The 12,500-nt window shown below is 59.2% G+C and overlaps 1 non-coding gene across 1 annotated transcript; it reads right to left on the bottom strand.

The window, feature by feature from the left end:
• Positions 1-596: 596 nt before the first annotated feature.
• Positions 597-750, bottom strand: LOC136682427 (5.8S ribosomal RNA). The gene has a single exon (XR_010798639.1). It is a non-coding gene; the product is annotated as a 5.8S ribosomal RNA (ribosomal RNA).
• Positions 751-12,500: the final 11,750 nt, after the last annotated feature.

The raw sequence follows: 12,500 nt of genomic DNA, 5'->3' as shown, positions 1-12,500 counted from the left end.
GGATCTTACGGACTTCCGTACGCTACATTTCCCGGCCAACCCCGGTCAGGGGAAAGTGGGATTCAGCGCTGGGCTCTTCCCTGTTCGCTCGCCGCTACTAAGGGAATCCTTGTTAGTTTCTTTTCCTCCGCTTACTGATATGCTTAAGTTCAGCGGGTCGTCTCGTCTGATCTGAGGCCGCACACAGAGGTTTCTTATGCGGGGGCGAGGGCGGAGGCGGAGGGCCGAAGGCTAGGGGCGAGGGGCGAGAGCCCGGCACGAGACCGAACTCCGCGACACCTTCCCCCCCACCCCGGCCGCTCGCCCGCCCGCTCACTCGCCCGCTCGCTGGGTTTAATCGGCACTCGCCACCCCCGCGTCCGACTGCGCGGAGCCCCGCTCGGGACTCGGGGAGAGACCGTAACGGACGTGGACCCGGACCTACTCGGCTCTCCCTCCGTTCCCTGTACGGAGCTCTCTCGCAACACGGGCCGCGTGGACTGGCTCGGAACCGAGTCTTCGTTTGGGAAGACGAAGGGCCGTTTTCAGGCCCTGCGAGCTTCCAGCCGCGGTCTCTCTCTCTCAGCGGGGGCGCGGAGACCGATCGATGGGTAAAGCGACCCTCAGACAGGCGTGGCCGCGGGATGGACCCCCGCGGCCGCAATATGCGTTCGAAATTTCGATGATCTGTGTCCTGCAATTCACATTAGTTAACGCAGATGGCTGCGTTCTTCATCGAAGCACGAGCCGAGTGATCCACCGCTAAGAGTCGTATTCGGGTTTGTGCCCGGCCCGTTACAGGCCGGGCGAAGGAAGCCATTCGAACAAGAGACAATTTTTGCCAATATATTTCAAGCCGGGTGCCTTCCACCCCCGTGCAGGGGGGGAAAGGTCATTGAACCTGGGCGTCACCACCGGACCGAGGAGTTACGGCCCGGGGGACGATCGCCCGAGTAGGTGCCCGAGACTTACGTGGTTTAGGAGACCGGGGTCTAGGCACCCGCCGTTCCCGGCGAGGCCCAGGGGTTTGGTTCGCTGCGTTACGGGTCCCGGTCTAAGGCATTCAGGCGTGCGCTCAAAGCCAAGCTCTCCACCCCGGAGGGTATGAGCGAGGCCCGGTGGTACGCTCCCAAGTCCCCGCTTAGGGGAAGGCGCTGGGTAGATCCCACCTAGTCAGGACCGGCGGGCACCGGCCGTCTCCTTTCGGGTGTTTATAAACGCATCCGGGGTTCGTGAGGCCCCTTCAACTCGCGCACCGGCCTTAGACTATTATACGGTCCGTCTCTGCGAAGCCAACATCGGGGGTATTTTGCATGCGCTCTTAAGCTCCGCTCTAACCCCGTGAGGGGAAAGAGTTTCGCCCGGCGGTACGCTCCCGTCCACCACCGCCCCCTGTGCCGGGGGGATGGGTTCAGGGAGATCCCACCGAGGCCGGCGAGCACCGGCCAACGCCCTGGGGGTGAGTAAGCCCCTTTGACTCGCGCACGCACAATCAAGCCTTCAACGATCAATGGTTTTTTGGGTTTAACTACCCGGCGGGCGGCTCCGGCGCCACTCTTCCCCCCGCGAACGGGAGGGGCGGACCGGGGTACCTATGCACCTAAGGCGGTCCTCGCATAACCCCGAGTTCCGAAGCCGGCTCGCTACGTCCACCCACCCGGAGGGGGGAGAGACTCACGTCGGCCGACGACGAAAGGTACGAGGCTTCTGCGGTCCATACCTTGAAGGTACCCGCCGGGGGGGAGGTTCGGCCTCTCGAGTCCGACTCGACAACCGGCACGGACGGCGGGCGCCGACCGCGGCCAGGTCACCGTTATTGATCCTTCCGCAGGTTCCCCTACGAAAACCTTGTTACGACTTTTACTCCCTCTAGATGTCCGGGTTCGATCGACTTCCCATCGCCCGGAGGCGACCCCCGTTCGAGGGCCGCCCCGGGGACGGTCCGAGGACCTCACCGAGGCATCCGATCGGTAGTAGCGACGGGCGGTGTGTACAAAGGGCAGGGACTTAATCGACGCGGGCTGGTGACCCGCGCCTACTTGGAATTCCTCGTTCGAGGGGAATAGTTGCAATCCCCTGTCCCCAGCGGGGAATGGCGTTCATAGGATTGCCCGCACCTCTCGGCGTAGGGTAACTTACATGTTGAACCAGCCATTGTAGCTCACGTGCGACCCCGGACTTCTAAGGGCATCACAGACCTGTTATTGCTCCATTTCTCAAGTGGCTTCTGTGCCACAAATCGCTCTAAGAAGTTTAGCCACCGACCGCTGATTCCCACCGGGCGAACCCCAACCTTCAGGCCCGCGGTAAGCGGGAGGGCACCGGGGAGGGGAGAGGGAAGGCGAAGGCGAAGGACGGACAACCCACACCCGGAGAGCGGAACGAGGTGCGGACGGCATCGGGGAGGGAACCGAACGCGAAGGGGAGAGGCCGGAGCCACCCACTCGACGCAGAACTGAACCCCCGTCAACCGCATCACCTCCCCGAACCGATCCGGGGTAGAACCGGACCCCCGCCGAAACCCCCAACACCCCCACCCCGATGGGGACCCCCCGCGAACGGGGACCTTCGGGGATAGAGTCCGACCCAGGAGAGGGGCCGTGTAACTACTTAAAGGATGGGATCTCGTTCGTTACCGGAATTGACCAGACGAATCGCTCCACGAACTACCAACGGCCATGCACCACCACCCACAGAATCGAGAAAGAGCCGTCAATCTGTCAATCCTTACCGTGTCCGGGCCGGGTTAGGTTCCCCGCGTTGAGTCAAATTAAGCCGCAAGCTCCACTCCTGGTGGTGCCCTTCCGTCAATTCCTTTAAGTTTCAGCTTTGCAACCGTACTCCCCCCAGAGCCCAAAGACTCGTGGTTTCCCGGACGCTGCCCGGCGGGTCATAGTCGTTAACCCAACGCCGCCGGATCGCGGGTCGGCATAGTTTACGGTCGGAACTACGACGGTACCTGATCGTCTTCGATCCTCCGACTTTCGTTCTTGATTAATGAAAACATTCTTGGCAAATGCCTTCGCTTTTGTCCGTCCCGCACCGGTCTACGAATTTCACCTCTCTCGGTGCGGTACGAATGCCCCCGGCCGTCCCTCTTAATCATGACCTTTGGTCCGTCAAACCCACGAAATAGGACCAAGAGAGCGGTCGGATACCCCCCCGGCTCGGGGAACCGTGCGGCGGCCAGAAACGCCGGGCGTCACACCCGGGCGCCCCCGGCCCCACCCGGCCGCCTCGCCGAAGAGCTCCGACTCGCCCCCCATGGGAAGGCCTTATTCCATTATTCCTAGCTCAGTCCATTCAAGGCACGCTTCGGCCTGCTTTGAGCACTCTGTTTTGTTCAAAGTAAACGCACCGGACCCTTCCGCCCCCCACGTATTCAACCGCGGCGGACGACCCAGCTAAGGGCCTCTCCGCGGAGGAAGGGAGCAGAGGACACCGGATGAGTAGGGACAAGGTCCCGCGACCTCCACCCAGAGACCCGCGGGGGTCCCCAACCCCCCCGGAGAGGGGCAGCTTCCCACCGCGAAGTCCGGACGGGCAGAGGCCCGGCAGCCGGGACCCGTCCCCGGATCCAACTACGAGCTTTTTAACTGCAGCAACGTTAACATACGCTATTGGAGCTGGAATTACCGCGGCTGCTGGCACCAGACTTGCCCTCCAATGGGTCCTCACCCACGGACGTAGATTGAGTTCATTTCGGTCCCGAAACCTTCAAACGGGGCCTCGCACCGATATTTTTCGTCACTACCTCCCCGTGTCGGGAATGGGTAATTTGCGCGCCTGCTGCCTTCCTTGGATGTGGTAGCCGTTTCTCAGGCTCCCTCTCCGGAATCGAACCCAGATTCCCCGTTACCCGTGGTCACCACACGTAGTCCCGTAGACTACCGTCGAAAGTTGATAGGGCAGACACTCGAATGAGACGTCGCCGCCCCGAAGGGCTCTGCGATCGGCCAAAGGTTATCTAGAGTCACCAAAGCGGACCCGACCGGAGTCGGGAGGGGGTTTTTTGGTTCTGATAAATGCACGTATCCGTGGGGGGCGCCGAGGGGGGAAGGTGAACCAGTCACCGACCACCTCGAAACGGCACCCCCACTTCCAACGCTTCGTTTGCATGTATTAGCTCTGGAATTACCACAGTTATACCAAGTAACGTGTGGAGCGATCAAAGGAACCATAACTGATTTAATGAGCCATTCGCAGTTTCACTGTACCAACGCCCGTGTGTACTTAGACTTGCATGGCTTAATCTTTGAGACAAGCATATGATACTGGCAGGATCAACCAGGCCGATCCCTCTGGTACTCAAACCCGGCTTGGGGAAAGAGAGAGAGTCGGTGGTGCGTGGAACTCGACCCCCCCGAAGGAGGAAGAGACGCGCACCGCGGAAAGGCTTTTCGAACGAGACCCCCCGGAGGTGGGTCTGCAATCGGGGGTTTGACTACTTGGAAAATGTACGATTCAAGGCCCGGACGGTGCAGGCTAGGGGCCGGTTCCTTCCCTCAATAGGATCCCGACCCTAAGGCACCACCGACTCGGACCTTTTAACGGACCCAAACTGCGGTGGAAATTAGACCGACGGATCGGCTAAGTCTCCCTCGGAACGATTCTGGGACAAGCGGACCCCCTGTTACGGGGGGTCCACGAGCCATGGAGGCTGGAGCACGTGGCGGGGAGGATCGTTCTAAAAGCCGGTATTATTTCGGATTAGAAGCCTGCCCCTGGTGCTCCGGGTATGCCGCATTTCGAACGGGCGTAAAGGACGTCCGTTTAAGGGAAGAGAATGGAAGAGAATTTCCTGGCCCCCTCAAAGCGCGAGGAGGTCGGCATAGGTTTTACGGTACGCCCCCCCCGGAGCCGTCTGATGTTCAGAAGACGAAGGGTTTTGCCCCCAATCTCGTAAGGTCGAGGGCTCACCACCGAACTTCCAGCCGCGGTCCTTGGTAGGACCGATACGCGGACAAGCCGCAAAATCCTGGCCCCCTCGCAGTGCGAGGAGGTCGGCAAAGGTTTTACGATTCGCCCCCCGGAGCCTACGGTTAGTTTTCTCGATTTAAGAAGACGAAGGGGGTCGGGGCCCGGGAACCGTAAACCGAGCGCCTCTTCCCCTGCGAACTTCCAGCCGCGGTCCTTGGTAGGACCGATACGCGGACAAGCCGCAAATCCTGGCCCCCTCGCAGTGCGAGGAGGTCGGCAAAGGTTTTACGATTCGCCCCCCCGGAGCCTACGGTTAGTTTTCTCGATTTAAGAAGACGAAGGGGGTCGGGGCCCGGGAACCGTAAACCGAGCGCCTCTTCCCCTGCGAACTTCCAGCCGCGGTCCGTTTAAAAAGACCGATCCGTGACACCTCTAATGCGCTCTTTGCCTCCGGCCGTTTCCAGCGCGGGGGCCCGGTGGTGCGCTCCCAAGTCCCCGCGGAGGGGAAAATCTGGGAGATCCCACATTAGACCAAGCGGAACGCCGGTCTTCGCCTCGGGGGTTTGTATGCCCCTTTCGACTCGCGCACGGGCAAGAGTTAGGTTAGGAACGGGGACAACTGCCGGCGGGCGGCCCGTCGCACCCACCCCGCAAGTGGGCAGGTGGTCGGTGGCCTGTGGACCCGCCGCTCGGATTCGTTTATAGTAGGAACCATAACGGGGTACAACCCTCATACGCTCGACCCCCTCACGCCCAGAGAAGTGTTCACCTCCCTGGGCATATATCGAACGAATCATCGGGATTGAAGGGGAGGCCACCCAAACCATCCCCTTAGCCCAGAGGGGTGCCAGTCCTCGGGCTTCGGTATTCGCATCACCGGGGTCTATGGAGGTCTCGACTTAGGTTTTGAAAACCTCCAGAGGGGGGGCCGGATTAACCACCACCCTAGCCCAGAGGGGTGCCAGTCCTCGGGCTTCGGTATTCGCATCACCGGGGTCTATGGAGGTCTCGACTTAGGTTTTGAAAACCTCCAGAGGTGGGGCCGGATTAACCACCACCCTAGCCCAGAGGGGTGCCAGTCCTCGGGCATGTCACTTCGCATCACCGGGGTTCTATGGAGGTCTCGACTTAGGTTTTAAAAACCTCCAGAGGGTGGGGGCATATCTTATCCCCACCCTAGCCCAGAGGGGTGCCAGTCCTCGGGCATGTCATTTCGCATCACCGGGGTCTACGGAGGTCTCGACTTAGGTTTTGAAAACCTCCAGAGGGTGGGGGCATATCTTATCCCCACCCTAGCCCAGAGGGGTGCCAGTCCTCGGGCTTCGGTATTCGCATCACCGGGGTCTACGGAGGTCTCGACTTAGGTTTTGAAAACCTCCAGAGGGTGGGGCCTGACTTACCACCAACCCTTAGCCCAGAGGTGTGCCACTCCTCGGGCATGGAATTCGCATCAACGGGGTCTACGGATGTCTCGACTTAGGTTTTGAACACATCCAGGGAAGCAGAGCGGACATTCCCATTATTTCAAGCCCATCGGGAAGCCACTCCTTTGGGCATAGCGTTTCGCATCGCTGTTACCCAAACTTACGTCTGATTTAATGCCTCCCTAATATCCCGACGGCACCAGGCTGAGAAACCATATGCCCACAGGATTTGAGGCGTTGGAACCTCGTTCGCATAGCCGACAACGATGAACCTCCCTCGGACTCGCTACGAGGCTTGAGGAGGGTCCTGATTTTCTTAAAATCTCAGGTGAGGGACTTAGAAAATTTTCACTTTAAAACCACAGACCTCCAGAGGAGAGACCGGGCTTATCACAACCTTAGCCCAGAGGGCGTCACTCCTCGGGCATGTCACTTCGCATCACCGGGGGTCCATGGATGTCTCGACTTAGGTTTTGAACACATCCAGAAGGGGGGGCCGGATTAACCACCACCCTTAGCCCAGAGGGGTGCCAGTCCTCGGGCTTTAAATTCGCTTCGCCGGGGTCTATGGAAGTCATTTTTTAGACCTCCAGAGGGGAGGCAACCCAAACCATCCCCTTAGCCCAGAGGTGTGCCACTCCTCGGGCTTGTGTATTCGCATCACCGGGGTCCATGGAAGTCATTTTAGACATCCAGAGGGGAGGCCACCCTAACCATCCCCTTAGCCCAGAGGGGTGCCAGTCCTCGGGCTTTAAATTCGCTTCGCCGGGGTCTATGGAAGTCATTTTTAGACCTCCAGAGGGGAGGCAACCCAAACCATCCCCTTAGCCCAGAGGTGTGCCAATCCTCGGGCTTGTGTATTCGCATCACCGGGGTCCATGGAAGTCATTTTAGACATCCAGAGGGGAGGCCACCCTAACCATCCCCTTAGCCCAGAGGGGTGCCAGTCCTCGGGCTTTAAATTCGCTTCGCCGGGGTCTATGGAAGTCATTTTTAGACCTCCAGAGGGGAGGCAACCCAAACCATCCCCTTAGCCCAGAGGTGTGCCACTCCTCGGGCTTGTGTATTCGCATCACCGGGGTCCATGGAAGTCATTTTAGACATCCAGAGAGTGGGGCCGGTCTTACCACCACCCTTAAGCCCAGAGGGCGTCACTCCTCGGGCATGAAATTCGGATTACCGGGGTCTATGGATGTCTCAACTTAGGTTTTGAACACATCCAGAGGGGAGGCCACCCAAACCATCCCCTTAGCCCGGAGGTGTGCACCTCCTCGGGCTTCAAATTCGAATCACCGGGGTCCATGGAAGTCATTTTAGACATCCAGAGAGTGGGGCCGGTCTTACCACCACTCTTAGCCCAGAGGGCGCCACTCCTCGGGCATGAAATTCGCATCACCGGGGTCCATGGAAGTCAGTTTAGACCTCCAGAGAGTGGGGCCGGTCTTACCACCACTCTTAAGCCCAGAGGGCGTCACTCCTCGGGCATGAAATTCGGATTACCGGGGTCTATGGATGTCTCAACTTAGGTTTTGAACACATCCAGAGGGGAGGCCACCCAAACCATCCCCTTAGCCCGGAGGTGTGCACCTCCTCGGGCTTGAAATTCGAATCACCGGGGTCCATGGAAGTCAGTTTAGACCTCCAGAGAGTGGGGCCGGTCTTACCACCACCCTTAAGCCCAGAGGGCGTCACTCCTCGGGCATGGAATTCGCATCAACGGGGTCTACGGATGTCTCGACTTAGGTTTTGAACACATCCAGGGAAGCAGAGCGGACATTCCCATTATTTCAAGCCCATCGGGAAGCCACTCCTTTGGGCATAGCGTTTCGCATCGCTGTTACCCAAACTTACGTCTGATTTAATGCCTCCCTAATATCCCGACGGCACCAGGCTGAGAAACCATATGCCCACAGGATTAGAGGCGTCTGAACCCCTTTCGCATAGCCGACAACGATGAACCTCCCTCGGACTCGCTACGAGGCTTGAGGAGGGTCCTGATTCTCTTAAAATCTCAGGTGAGGGACTTAGAAAATATTCACTTTAAAACCACAGACCTCCAGAGGAGAGACCGGGCTTATCACAACCTTAGCCCAGAAGGCACCACTCTTCGGGCATGTCACTTCGCATCACCGGGGTCCATGGAAGTCTCGACTTAGGTTTTGAACGCATCCAGAGGGTGGGAGCCGGACTTACCACCACCCTTAGCCCAGAGGGCGTCACTCCTCGGGCATAAAATTCGGATAACCGGGGTCCATGGAAGTCAATTTTGACCTCCAGAGAGGGGGGGGGCCTGGCTTACCACCACCCTAAGCCCAGAGGGCGTCACTCCTCGGGCATGAAATACGCTACACCGGGGTCCATGGAAGTCAGTTTAGACCTCCAGAGAGGGGGGGGGCCGGGCTTACCACCACCCTTAGCCCAGAGGGCACCACTCCTCGGGCTTGAAATTCGCATCACCGGGGTCCATGGAAGTCTCGACTTAGGTTTTGGAAACCTCCAGAGGGGGGGCTGCACTTACCACCACCCTTAGCCCAGAGGTTCATCACTCCTCGGGCATGAAATTCGGATAACCGGGGTCCATGGAAGTCAGTTTAGACCTCCAGAGAGTGGGGCCGGGCTTACCACCACCCTAAGCCCAGAGGGCGTCACTCCTCGGGCATGAAATTCAGATAACCGGGGTCCATGGAAGTCAGTTTAGACCTCCAGAGAGTGGGGCCGGGCTTACCACCACCCTAAGCCCAGAGGGCGTCACTCCTCGGGCATGAAATTCGGATAACCGGGGTCCATGGAAGTCTCGACTTAGGTTTTGGAGACCTCCAGAGGGGGGGCCGGGCATACCACCACCCTTAGCCCAGAGGGCGTCACTCCTCGGGCATGAAATACGCTATACCGGGGTCCATGGAAGTCAGTTTTGACCTCCAGAGAGGGGGGGCCTGGCTTACCACCACCCTAGCCGAGAGGGCGTCACTCCTCGGGCATGAAATTCGCTTCACCGGGGTCCATGGAAGTCATTTTAGACCTCCAGAGAGGGGGGGCTGCACTTACCACCACCCTAGCCGAGAGGGCGTCACTCCTCGGGCATGAAATTCGGATCACCGGGGTCCATGGAAGTCAGTTTAGACCTCCAGAGAGTGGGGCCGGGCTTACCACCACCCTAAGCCCAGAGGGCGTCACTCCTCGGGCATGAAATTCGGATAACCGGGGTCCATGGAAGTCTCGACTTAGGTTTTGGAGACCTCCAGAGGGGGGGCCGGGCATACCACCACCCTTAGCCCAGAGGGCGTCACTCCTCGGGCATGAAATACGCTTAACCGGGGTCCATGGAAGTCAATCTAGACCTCCAGAGAGGGGGGGCCGGGCTTACCACCACCCTTAGCCCAGAGGTGTGCTCCTCATCGGGCATGAAATACGCTTCACCGGGGTCCATGGAAGTCATTCGAGACCTCCAGAGGGGGGGCTGGGCATACCACCACCCTTAGCCCAGAGGTGAGTCACTCCTCGGGCATCAAATTCGCATCACCGGGGTCCATGGAAGTCAGTTTAGACTTCCAGAGGGGGGGCCGAGCATACCACCACCCTTAGCCCAGAGGTGTGCTCCTCATCGGGCATCAAATTCGCATCACCGGGGTCCATGGAAGTCATTCGAGACCTCCAGAGGGGGGGGCCGAGCATACCACCACCCTTAGCCCAGAGGTGAGTCACTCCTCGGGCATCAAATTCGCATCACCGGGGTCCATGGAAGTCAGTTTAGACTTCCAGAGGGGGGGCCGAGCATACCACCACCCTTAGCCCAGAGGTGTGCTCCTCATCGGGCATCAAATTCGCATCACCGGGGTCCATGGAAGTCATTCGAGACCTCCAGAGGGGGGGCCGAGCATACCACCACCCTTAGCCCAGAGGTGAGTCACTCCTCGGGCATCAAATTCGCATCACCGGGGTCCATGGAAGTCAGTTTAGACTTCCAGAGGGGGGGCCGAGCATACCACCACCCTTAGCCCAGAGGTGTGCTCCTCATCGGGCATCAAATTCGCATCACCGGGGTCCATGGAAGTCATTCGAGACCTCCAGAGGGGGGGCCGAGTATACCACCACCCTTAGCCCAGAGGTGAGTCACTCCTCGGGCATCAAATTCGCATCACCGGGGTCCATGGAAGTCAGTTTAGACCTCCAGAGGGGGGGCCGAGCATACCACCACCCTTAGCCCAGAGGTGAGTCACTCCTCGGGCATCAAATTCGCATCACCGGGGTCCATGGAAGTCAGTTTAAACATCCAGAGGGGGGGGCCGAGCATACCACCACCCTTAGCCCAGAGGTGTGCTCCTCATCGGGCATCAAATTCGCATCACCGGGGTCCATGGAAGTCATTCGAGACCTCCAGAGGGGGGGCCGAGTATACCACCACCCTTAGCCCAGAGGTGAGTCACTCCTCGGGCATCAAATTCGCATCACCGGGGTCCATGGAAGTCAGTTTAGACCTCCAGAGGGGGGGCCGAGCATACCACCACCCTTAGCCCAGAGGTGAGTCACTCCTCGGGCATCAAATTCGCATCACCGGGGTCCATGGAAGTCAGTTTAAACATCCAGAGGGGGGGGGCCGAGCATACCACCACCCTTAGCCCAGAGGTGTGCTCCTCATCGGGCATCAAATTCGCATCACCGGGGTCCATGGAAGTCAGTTTAGACCTCCAGAAAGGGGGGCCGAACCTACCACCAACCTTAGCCCAGAGGGCGTCACTCCTCGGGCTTCAAACTCCCATCGCCGGGGTCCCATGGAAGTCTCGACTTAGGTTTTGAACCGTTCCGGGGTCACCTCCAGTGAGATAACGCGGAAATCTCACTATATTCATGCCCACAGGCGAACCAGAGCCTTGGGCTTGTCATAGTTACATACGGTGTACCCAAACTTTCGTCTTTTCTAAAGGAACCCTAATGTCCTGACGGCACCGCACTGGAAACCCCCATGCCCTCTGAATTTTTACCTCTCCGAGGTGCTCCGTTTTGGGCTTGCTACCTAGGGCGAAGAGGGTCAGAAATTTTTCTAAGTCCTACTTTAAAACGTCCCACTGGGAGAACACTAGGGTTAGCACTTTGCCAAAAAATCACGGCTGAATGCAATTTTCACGCCTCGCACCCTTTGTTCGTTTAGATTTAACAAAAAAATCAACCGACCCCCCTTTTTAACAACGCTTTGCCGAATTTAGCTCACTTTTCCCGGCCTGGAATATCTCACGCTTGCCCCCCACGGTACTTACCTCCGGGGAAGACACCCCCGTCGCTGCCAACGCCCATGCCCGGCCCAGGCTCACCCGACTCGGCCTCGCTCGCTCCATCGCCCGCTCCAAACCTCCGGGGAGAAGACCCCCATCGCCGCCAACGCCCATGCCCGGCCCAGGCTCACCCGACTCGGCCTCGCTCGCTACATCGCCCCGCTCCAAACCTCCGGGGCTGGACCTCCACCAACCCAGCGCACCTCTCGAACCTATCCGGCCCACACTTAAGCACTCCTCCTCGGACTAAACCATCCAGCCCGCGCCGCTGGAACGAGCGCCCACTGGAAGACCTGAGCCTCAAACCCGCGTGCATTGCGGTTCTCTATCTCCCCGGGCTCGGAGCACTTTTCTCGGCCATGGGACCTCCAGGGGGGGCCCTTCATGGCTCCGTCAATATTCCTTTAAGTCTCACTCCGCCCACTGGAAGACCCGAGCCCCAAACCCGCGCGCTTTACGGTTCTCTATCTCCCCGGGCTCGGGGCACTTTTCTCGGCCATGGGACCTCCAGGGGGGGCCCCTCATGGCTCCGTCATCATTCCTCTAAGTCTCATTCCGCCCACTGCGATACCCGAGGCCTTTAACCGCGGCGTTCACGGTTCTCTATCACCCCGGGCTCGGGGCACTTTTCTCGGCCATGGGACCTCCAGGGGAGGCCCTTCCTGGCTCCGTCATCATTCCTCTAAGTCTCATTCCGCCCACTGCGATACCCGAGGTCTTTAACCGCGGCGTTCACGGTTCTCTATCACCCCGGGCTCGGAGCACTTTTCTCGGCCATGGGACCTCCAGGGGAGGCCCCTCATGGCTCCGTCATCATTCCTCTAAGTCTCATTCCGCCCACTGCGATACCCGAGGTCTTTAACCGCGGCGTTCACGGTTCTCTATCACCCCGGGCTCGGAGCACTTTTCT

Source organism: Hoplias malabaricus, unplaced genomic scaffold (assembly GCF_029633855.1).
Source record: "Hoplias malabaricus isolate fHopMal1 unplaced genomic scaffold, fHopMal1.hap1 scaffold_50, whole genome shotgun sequence".
Classification (NCBI taxonomy): domain Eukaryota; kingdom Metazoa; phylum Chordata; class Actinopteri; order Characiformes; family Erythrinidae; genus Hoplias; species Hoplias malabaricus.
Note: the sequence above shows the minus strand (reverse complement) of the source record. Positions and strands in the feature narration are given on the sequence as shown.